The sequence below is a fragment of the Physeter macrocephalus genome, chromosome 20 (assembly GCF_002837175.3).
Source record: "Physeter macrocephalus isolate SW-GA chromosome 20, ASM283717v5, whole genome shotgun sequence".
Classification (NCBI taxonomy): domain Eukaryota; kingdom Metazoa; phylum Chordata; class Mammalia; order Artiodactyla; family Physeteridae; genus Physeter; species Physeter macrocephalus.
The window spans coordinates 50415630-50425789 of NC_041233.1; the positions used below are offsets into that span (position 1 = coordinate 50415630).

General features: G+C 40.1%; 1 protein-coding gene across 7 annotated transcripts in view; it reads right to left on the minus strand.

Annotated features, from left to right (window-relative positions):
- The window catches only part of CPEB3 (cytoplasmic polyadenylation element binding protein 3), a 179537-nt gene that overhangs the window by 69726 nt on the left and 99651 nt on the right, over window positions 1-10160 (minus strand). The gene's annotated exons all lie outside the window — the stretch shown is intronic.

Below are 10160 nucleotides of genomic sequence, written 5' to 3' on the forward strand. Positions count from 1 at the left end.
GAGAGGCCCGCGTACCGCAAAAAAAAAAAAAAAAAAAAAAAAAAATTGCAGCTGTTTTCGCTGCTAAAAAAATTACTACAGTTTACTCATACACTCCCTATCACTGCTGCTAAAAGTATTCAGCAGTTATTTTTCCTTTCCCCAGGGTTTTCTTAAAATAAATGGAAAAGTAATCTTTATTGACAGATTTTGATTGTTCTTTATGGTGACTTCAGAGGTTCACGTCTAAAGACTGGGTCTGATAGCTGATGGAATATTAAACTGATGACAGAGGCTGATAACTTCTCTGATAGCAGTACTAAAAATGATCAAGTTTTCCCTGCCATTCCAAGCTACTCCAATTTAGAAATAAACATCCGCAATAATAAAGGGTGGGGCAAGTAAATGAAGACATGTAAATTAAGATATGGGAGTATAGATGTAGATGTGGTTATGACATCTTTACTAATCTAAGCTGTATTTTATATCACTCAAAAAAACGATGTCTATTGTTAACTCTATAGCCAAATAAAGTCTGTAGAGTAAAGGCCTTACCCACTCCACATGACATAAGAAAGATGCCAGCAGTTAAAGTCTGTCAATAAATGTGACACAATAATGCCATCCGCATCACAAAATAAAATCTAAGTTTAAAAAATATATATAGGTCTTCCCTGGTGGCACAGAGGTTAAGAATCCGCCTGCCATTGCAGGGGATATGGGTTCGGGCCCTGGTCTGGGAAGATCCCACATGCCACGGAGCAGCTAAGCCTGCGCGCCACAACTACTGAAGCCCGCACATCTAGAGCCTGAGCTCCGCAACAAGAGAAGCCACCGCAGTGAGAAGCCCACGCACCGCAATGAGGAGTAGCCCCGGCTCGCCACAACTAGAGAAAGCCCACGTGCAGCAACAAAGACCCAACACAGCCAAAAATAAATAAAAATAAATTTATTTTAAAATATATATATATATATATATATATTTTATTTTTTCCAGTTTGAGTCAGTGAGTTCCTAGTAAAGGTTTCCACTAGGATCCACTCTAAAATTGAACTATCTTGAGCTCTCTAACTTTTGAAAAAAAGAAAAATTCCCCTCTAAAATAAATCATACACTCTTCAAAAACAGGACACTGTCTTCCCTATTTAGTCTCTCCTCTCTATATTTCCCTGAGACCTAGGTTCTGCGTCACTACAGCCAGCTCTCTAAAACAGAATATGAATAGACCTAGAAAAATACTGAACATTATTAATTCTTCTGTAAAAAAGTTACTAATATAACTCTGTTTATTTTATTAACAACCCAGGTGGTATAAGAAAGGCACTGTTTTGATGTTGAGAGTTAATAAATAAAAGGACCAAACAATTTTTTGTTCAGTTCTTCCCAGTTTAGCTACAAAGAAACAGAACAAAATTTGTCACCTCGTGCTACCTAGCTTTTTTAGCCTGGCAAGGACAAACAATAGACAGTAAATTCTCATCCCCTGATGTCTGTTTTGTTCATTGGGGGTAAAAGAACTAGATCTGCAACAACTATAGGCAAAACGAGCTTCCCCAAAACATCCAGAGATGTTCCCCGCCGGCCGCCAGGTTTGCTTTTCATGTAGTCCACACTCAGTGAATTATGTGCCTAGTCGTACTCACACACCCAAATCAGCATTTCCCACATTATGTTCCTATCCCCGCCTCTTACCCTCAACACTAGTAACATGAGATGCTCAGAAAACAAAAGCTGGTAGGGGGGAGGCATTGGGAGAACTAAATAATATTGGAAAATACTGCACATCTTATGCCCTTCCCAGAGATTCACAAGCCATATTAGAATACAAAGACTGGAAGAAAAAAAAAAAAGAATACAAAGACTGGGTAAAGTTCCGCAGTAAAATCACTGAATCTAGCATTTGGATTTAAGATAAAGGAAACTTTAACATACATGTATAACTCAGCGGAAAACACTTGAAGAAATGTTTATCCACATTCCAGGAACACCAAAGAAATAAGATAGTTATTTGGACGTCGCTGCCAAAGAAATCAAGTCTGGTGAGAGATAGGCAAGCACATAATTATAAAATAGAGAGAGAAATACTAAGAGAAGACTACCAAGTGAGACAATGGCACAATTTACTGCTCTACAGAAAAAGGTAGCGAGGGGTGGGGAGAGCTTTATAGTGATTTCACAGGAGGACAATTTTGAGCAGAATCTTGTGGGAGTGGGAGTTTCTAAGGTGAAGAACAAGAATCCACAGAGAAAGAACTTTCAAAACAGCTCTTATCTTTCCCTCTAAACCTGCACCTCTAGCATCCCCTGCAATCTCAATAAAAACGACTATTATCCACACTCATTTCAATCTTGAAATCTAGGAGTCATCCCTGACATCCCTTTCTTTCATATTCCACATCTAATCCATCTCTCACTAAGTCCTACCAACTCAAGCTACAAAATAATTCTTCAATCCATTTAGTTCTCTCCACCTTTAGTCCTAACACCCTGGTCCAGATTGCCATCATCTCTCCCCTGAACAGCCTAACGAGTCTATACAACAACCTGTTTAGTCTACTGATTTCTACCTTGTACCCCACAATACTTTCTCTATAAAACAGCCAAAGTCACCATTTTCAAATATTAATCTGAACATGTAACTATACTCTTCACCCCATCCTTAAAACCCCTCACCCCTTATTTGGATAAAGTACAAAAACACTGTAAGCTGTAAGGCCTCTGCCTACCTCTCCTTCATCATAGTTGCTGCCTCTCCCTCTGGATCACTAACCTCCAATCACCCAGACCTCCTTAGAAATTCCTGATTATTCCTCCCTGCTTCAGGCCCTAAGGACAAGGTGTTCCCCCCACCCAAAACAAACACCCTCCTCTCAACTCCCCAATTTTCTAGTTAATTCCTATTATTTCTTCAGGTCTAAGCTGAAAAGTCATTGAAACTCAGGTAGAACTTTCCTGACCTTCTAGATTAGATTAGATGCCCACTTCTATCCACTCACAGCACTTTTCCTAACATTTTTTCCTCAATTACCATTATGCTATCATATGGGTTTTCATTTGGTATCTCATTTCCCAACCCCGTGAAACTGTAAGCTCTATTAGGACAAGGACCAATTTAATCTTGTTCACCACTGTATCTTCATGTCCTAATAAGGGTACATAAAATAGGTATTCAGTAAGTGTTAAAAGCGAGGCAGTAGATAAGAAAGGAAAACAGTATGTGCAAATAAATGCTGGCACACAATACACAGGTGTGAGGACGGCAAGAGATGGGATCCTGTTCCTAGAAAATTGAGACCTTTTCTCCTCCTTCTGTTTGTTCAAGCATTACGTTTTACAGTATATATTACAAAAGCAACAGGAAATTTCCACATTTTCCAAATTTGCTATTTCATTCTAATACTAGCATTTTTTTTTAAAAAACCACACTCACTCCCTGAAGACTCTGATACTCCCATCTAATCCGCCTTCCATCCTGTCAGAATGACTTCTCTAAGATGCCCCGGACCATGTTATTCCCGCCACCCCAAATCCTACAATAGCTACATCACCTCCACTAGCAATCGGCACCCAGGGAGAGGGAGGATGGAGTGAAATTCTGAATAAATCTGTGACTGTCCAGTTGAGAGATGAGGAAGTCTTGAACCAGATCGGTGAGGAGAAGCAGCGGATGTTCAAGACATTCTGGAACAAAGAGAACTTTCTTTCTGCATGCCCAACATAACCACAGCTTCCCCGGAGTATTTTGGCAAAGAAAATAAAAGCAAACGTTAATTGCAAAAATTTGGGCTGTTTTAAAAATTGGTTATGGGTACTTAAGAAACCTTCCAAGGTTTTAAAACCAAACTTCTATCTTATTATTAGTATATAGAGTACCATAGACTTTAGTAATAAATTTGCCCCTGGAAAATGAAACTGCTAAGAATTCACACATACATGATGTTTCTCTAACTGTAGGTTAAAGAACTAAGAATACAGGTCCCAGAACTCAATCCCCAGATCTACTTAAATTGAATAATGGAGGTCAAACTTGAAAATCTGCACTTTTAACAAATCTCCTCAGTGATTCCTATGCTCAAACTTAAGAACCACTGAAATGCAGATTATCTGTCTGTAGCAGACAGCCACTAAAAGAGACATTGTGTGAAGTGTATGCAGCCTTGGGAAACATCCAAGTTCAATCAAGTTAAGAAAAGTATACGATGGGACTTCCCTGGCAGTCCAGTGGTTAAGACTTCACCTTCCAATGCAGGGGGTGTGGGTTCGATCCCTGGTCGGGGAGCTAAGATCCCACATGCCTTGGGGTCAAAAAAGCAAAACATAAAACAGAAGCAATATTGTAACAAATTCAGTAAAGACTTAAGAAAAAAAAAAAAAAGAAAAGTATATGCTCAGGAATGGAATACAAAATCTATAATCTAGTCAACCTTACTGTAACATGACTGCCTCAAGTACTGATGGAACAAAAAGTTAGTATGCAGGAAGCATTTAAAAGACAGAAGGGTAGACTAAGAACTTGCAGCATTTACCCAGCTCATATCAACAGGAGATAGGAGGACTTTGACCATACTGGCGGGATTACTCCTATGTGGGACAGAATGGCTCATTTGATCTTTCCAAAGCCTGAAAACCATCTATTTCCCTATGCTCTAATTATAAGCTCCTGAAGGGCTGTTCTATTAATTTAGTGCCTTGTTATTATGAAGAGGTGACTCTTGAACTAGTAGAAAAATAATCAGCCACTGAAATTGTATTTCTGTTACACCCCTCTCCATGATAAGATGAAACACTGGTACTCTGATCTGTCCAGTAGACTAAAGAGGTTGGCATTCATGCATTCATTTGGTTGGCATAAATCACCCTCCCATGACAAACAGTCCCTGGGAAGACTGGTATAATTTTAGTTCCTGGACATGTGTTACTAGAAACTGAAACTTAAGAGGATGTACCCAAATTGTGTCCCATGAGAGGCCGTGCTTCACTAAAGTAGTATCTCTCTGACATACTTCTTTTCTTTAATAAAAGCATTCCCCAAGAAGCAGCCACATAGCACAGGGAGATCAGCTCGGTGCTTTGTGACCACCTAGAGGGGTGGGATAGGGAAGGTGGGAGGGAGAGGCAAGAGGGAGGAGATATGGGGATATATGTATATGTATAGCTGATTCACTTTGTTATAAAGCAGAAACTAACACACCATTGTAAAGCAATTATACTCCAATAAAGATGTTAAAAAAAAAAAAGGCATTCCCCAAGACCAGAATGTTTTAAGTAAGTCACGTTACTTACCAAAAATTATGTTCTATGTACCTAGCATATAAATCTGCTTTAGAATCTCATGATACTTTCACATAAAATATTCATATTCAATATTTCAACAGAAGCAGGAGAAATACTTCTCAACTGCTGCACTTTGGCCATTTGGCTTTCTCTTCCACCAATGGTCTGGTTTTCTGATATCTATTTTCAATTAATAAGCAGAATGTAGTTTTTGGTCCAGTAAATGGACAAAAAATCTCTGGATGTAGAGATGACTTAAGGCTAAAGGAGCCCTGGACTTCCCTGGTGGCACAGTGGTTAAGAATCCACCTGCCAATGCAGGGGACACGGGTTCAACCCCTGGTCCAGGGAGATCCCATATGCCGCGGAGCAACTAAGCCCGTGTGCCACAACTACTGAGCCTGCGCTCTAGAGCCCACGAGCCACAACTACTGAAGCCCGCGTACCTAGAGCCCGTGCTCCTCAACAAGAGAAGCCACCGCAATGAGAAGCCCGCACACCACAACAAAGAGTAGCCCCTGCTCGCCACAACTAGAGAAAGCCTGCGCACAGCAACAAAGACCCAACACAGCCAAAAATTTAAAATATAAATAAATAAATAAATAAATTTATTTTTAAAAAAGCTAAAGGAGACTTGGAAGACAAGGGCCAAATAAGAAACCTGCAAAGCCTAGTTAAGCATGGAAGGCTTGTCCAAGATAACTCTTCCCCAGGAGGCTCAGTTTCCTGCAGCTTATGAGGGGAAAACAAAAGCCCACCAGCCATGCTGTGCTGCCAAAACTGCTTGGACCTCACCTCTGAGCTGCCATGTCTCTGCTGTCAATCCAGCAGCTCCAGGGCACTCCTGGCCCAATACTTCCACTCCAAGCCTGACCCTTTCCATCTTAGTTTTACAAGGAGCTCAGAAATAAGTCACTCTGGGGATTTTTTTAAAAAATGGATTATGAAGCATGTCTCCCTTAAGAAAAAAGAACTGCCTATAAGTCAAGATAGTCAGATTCCAGCCTAGGTTGTTTTACTCTGTGACCTTGGACATTTCACTTATCTGAGTCTCATTTATATAATGAGAGATTTGAACTAGATGAAAGGTTTCAAATCTCTGGGGGCAGCAGCATTCCTTTAAAAAAAAAAAAAATATTTATTTATTTAGGCTGCACCAGGTCTTAGTTGCGGCACACAGGATCTTCGTTGTGGCTTGTGGGATCTTTAGTTGTGAGATCTCGGCATGCGGGATTGTTTTTTTATACTCCAATAAAGATGTTAAAAAAAAAAAAGGCATTCCCCAAGACCAGAATGTTTTAAGTAAGTCACGTTACTTACCAAAAATTATGTTCTATGTACCTAGCATATAAATCTGCTTTAGAATCTCATGATACTTTCACATAAAATATTCATATTCAATATTTCAACAGAAGCAGGAGAAATACTTCTCAACTGCTGCACTTTGGCCATTTGGCTTTCTCTTCCACCAATGGTCTGGTTTTCTGATATCTATTTTCAATTAATAAGCAGAATGTAGTTTTTGGTCCAGTAAATGGACAAAAAATCTCTGGATGTAGAGATGACTTAAGGCTAAAGGAGCCCTGGACTTCCCTGGTGGCACAGTGGTTAAGAATCCACCTGCCAATGCAGGGGACACGGGTTCAACCCCTGGTCCAGGGAGATCCCATATGCCGCGGAGCAACTAAGCCCGTGTGCCACAACTACTGAGCCTGCGCTCTAGAGCCCACGAGCCACAACTACTGAAGCCCGCGTACCTAGAGCCCGTGCTCCTCAACAAGAGAAGCCACCGCAATGAGAAGCCCGCACACCACAACAAAGAGTAGCCCCTGCTCGCCACAACTAGAGAAAGCCTGCGCACAGCAACAAAGACCCAACACAGCCAAAAATTTAAAATATAAATAAATAAATAAATAAATTTATTTTTAAAAAAGCTAAAGGAGACTTGGAAGACAAGGGCCAAATAAGAAACCTGCAAAGCCTAGTTAAGCATGGAAGGCTTGTCCAAGATAACTCTTCCCCAGGAGGCTCAGTTTCCTGCAGCTTATGAGGGGAAAACAAAAGCCCACCAGCCATGCTGTGCTGCCAAAACTGCTTGGACCTCACCTCTGAGCTGCCATGTCTCTGCTGTCAATCCAGCAGCTCCAGGGCACTCCTGGCCCAATACTTCCACTCCAAGCCTGACCCTTTCCATCTTAGTTTTACAAGGAGCTCAGAAATAAGTCACTCTGGGGATTTTTTTAAAAAATGGATTATGAAGCATGTCTCCCTTAAGAAAAAAGAACTGCCTATAAGTCAAGATAGTCAGATTCCAGCCTAGGTTGTTTTACTCTGTGACCTTGGACATTTCACTTATCTGAGTCTCATTTATATAATGAGAGATTTGAACTAGATGAAAGGTTTCAAATCTCTGGGGGCAGCAGCATTCCTTTAAAAAAAAAAAAAATATTTATTTATTTAGGCTGCACCAGGTCTTAGTTGCGGCACACAGGATCTTCGTTGTGGCTTGTGGGATCTTTAGTTGTGAGATCTCGGCATGCGGGATTGTTTTTAGTTGCGACACACGGATGCCTTAGTTGCAGCATGAAGGCTTCTTAGTTGCGGCATGCATGTGGCATCTAGTTCCCTGACCAGGGATCAAACCCGGGCCCCCTGCATTGGCAGCGCCGAGTCTTAGCCACTGGACCACCAGGGAAGTCCCAGCATTCCTTTTATTACACAAAACTCTTAAATAAAACCCCATTTGTTCACTTCTTTCCAACTCCACTGCCATCTCCTATCCTAAAGCACCATCATCTCTTGCCTAGACTACTACCATCATTCCAATGTAGACAACCCACTTCTCTCACTCTACTCTAAACAACAGCCAGAGTACTTTTAAAAACATAAAACTGATCACTTGACCATGCTTTAAAACATTCATAGATTTCCTCTTGTACTTGGACCAAGTTCAAAATCCTTACCAGGAGCTAAAGCCCAGCAAGATCAGATTTCCTTCCTTCCTCCAACCTCATCTTAATACACCCTCCCTTCTCTCCCATCAAGCTCAGCCATTCTGGGCTCTATTTACTTCCTCAAACAAACAAAGCCCTTTCTTGCCTCAGGTGCCTCTCCCCTCCCCCACCACTCCTTTTTAATACAGCTTTATTAAGAAATAATTTACTTTTTATACAATTCATCCTTCTAACCCATTAGCAGCCACTCCCCATTTTCCTTGAACCCTCTCAGCCCTAGGCAACCACTAGTCTACTTTCTGTCTCAATAGATTTGCCTATTCTGGACATTTCATAAAAGTGGAATCATCCAACATGTGATCTTTTCTAATTGCCTTCTTTTACTTAGCAAAATGTTTTCAAGGTTTATCAATGTTGTAGCATTTATCAGTACTATGCTTCAAGCCTCTTAAAATAGCTGTACTGTGATGTCTCGAATTTCCTTTAAAATATTCTAAGGGAAAAAAGGAGGGGGAACATATGAAACACGATTGGCAAAAATGTTGATAATCATTGAAGCTAAGTGATGGGTACACAGTTCATTAAACAATTCTATTTTTGTGTATGTTTGGAAATTTCCAAAATAAAACATTTATTTAAAGATAAATAAATCTTTCCATCCTGTCTTTCCATCCTTTGGGTTTCAGCTTAAATAACATCTCTTCAGAGAAAACCATCCTACCTTAAAGGGACCCTCCCATTTTTCCTGCCTAGTACTTATCACAACTTTTGAGTATAAAAATGTTTGTTAATACTGATGTATTACCTCTCTCTCCCCCACTAGAGTGAACATTCAGTAGAGAGACAGCTAGGGTCTAGCACCTCATCCAACCCATAATGGGCACACAAACATTTAATGAACGAAATTAGGGTGGACAGCCCAGAACCCCTCCTTCATTATTAGTTTATGCTCCTTCCAGAGCAACCTCTTGCAAAAGTGAAAAATTTTCCTATTACTATAAGCAGCAATACTTCAGACACTATAGCTATGAACACTCAGATATTTCTTCAGCTGTTCATGTTTCACTCTGGGACCATCCATTCCTTTAGACAAGACAGCTCACATAACCCCAGTTTGAATTAGCAGGATGCCATGTTTGTACCATGGTCTCACTGATACAGCTGATCTCTCCTCCCTTGGGCAGGCTTTTGGCAGAAAGACCTAACTCCAACTTGATACACAAGTTTGTTTTATTGGATTCTTAGAACCTTTTTTATTGACTAAATCATCCATTAATTTCAATAGATTTTTATGGATTAAATATACACAGAAGTACATTTTACAATAGTAACACCAATCCACAGTAAATCCAACAGCAAAGTGACTCCAATCATTCTTTCCATTTGCTCATTCACATTACTTAAAAAGATATTTCATATTTTCTTGGCTGCTCTTTAACTAAGAAATTCTGTTAAACATCAAAAGCACTGGCATAGCCAACATCTCTGTTTATGGACAAAAGTCTCCCAGAGACCATAAAAACTCATGTGAAATGAAAACACAACATATATTTTAATCAAGTGTGCTGTTTAATGTGTAGGCAAAGATCATGTATGACACTAGCTATCAGGCTACTTTCTAACAGGGGCTGCAGGTGCATAGGAAAACAAAGCAAACTACAGCTTCAATGCAATCCCTAAAAAACTACCAATGGCATTTTTCACAGAACTAGAACAAAACATTTCACAATTTGTATGGAAACACAAAAGACCCCGAATAGCCAAAGCAATCTTGAGAAAGAAAAATGGAGCTGGAAGAATCAGGCTCCCAGACTTCAGACTATACTACAAAGCTACAGTAATCAAGACAGTATGGTACTGGCACAAAAACAGAAATATTGATCAATAAAACAGTATAGAAAGCTCAGAGATAAAGCCACGCACATATGGTCACCTTATTTTGATAAAGGAGGC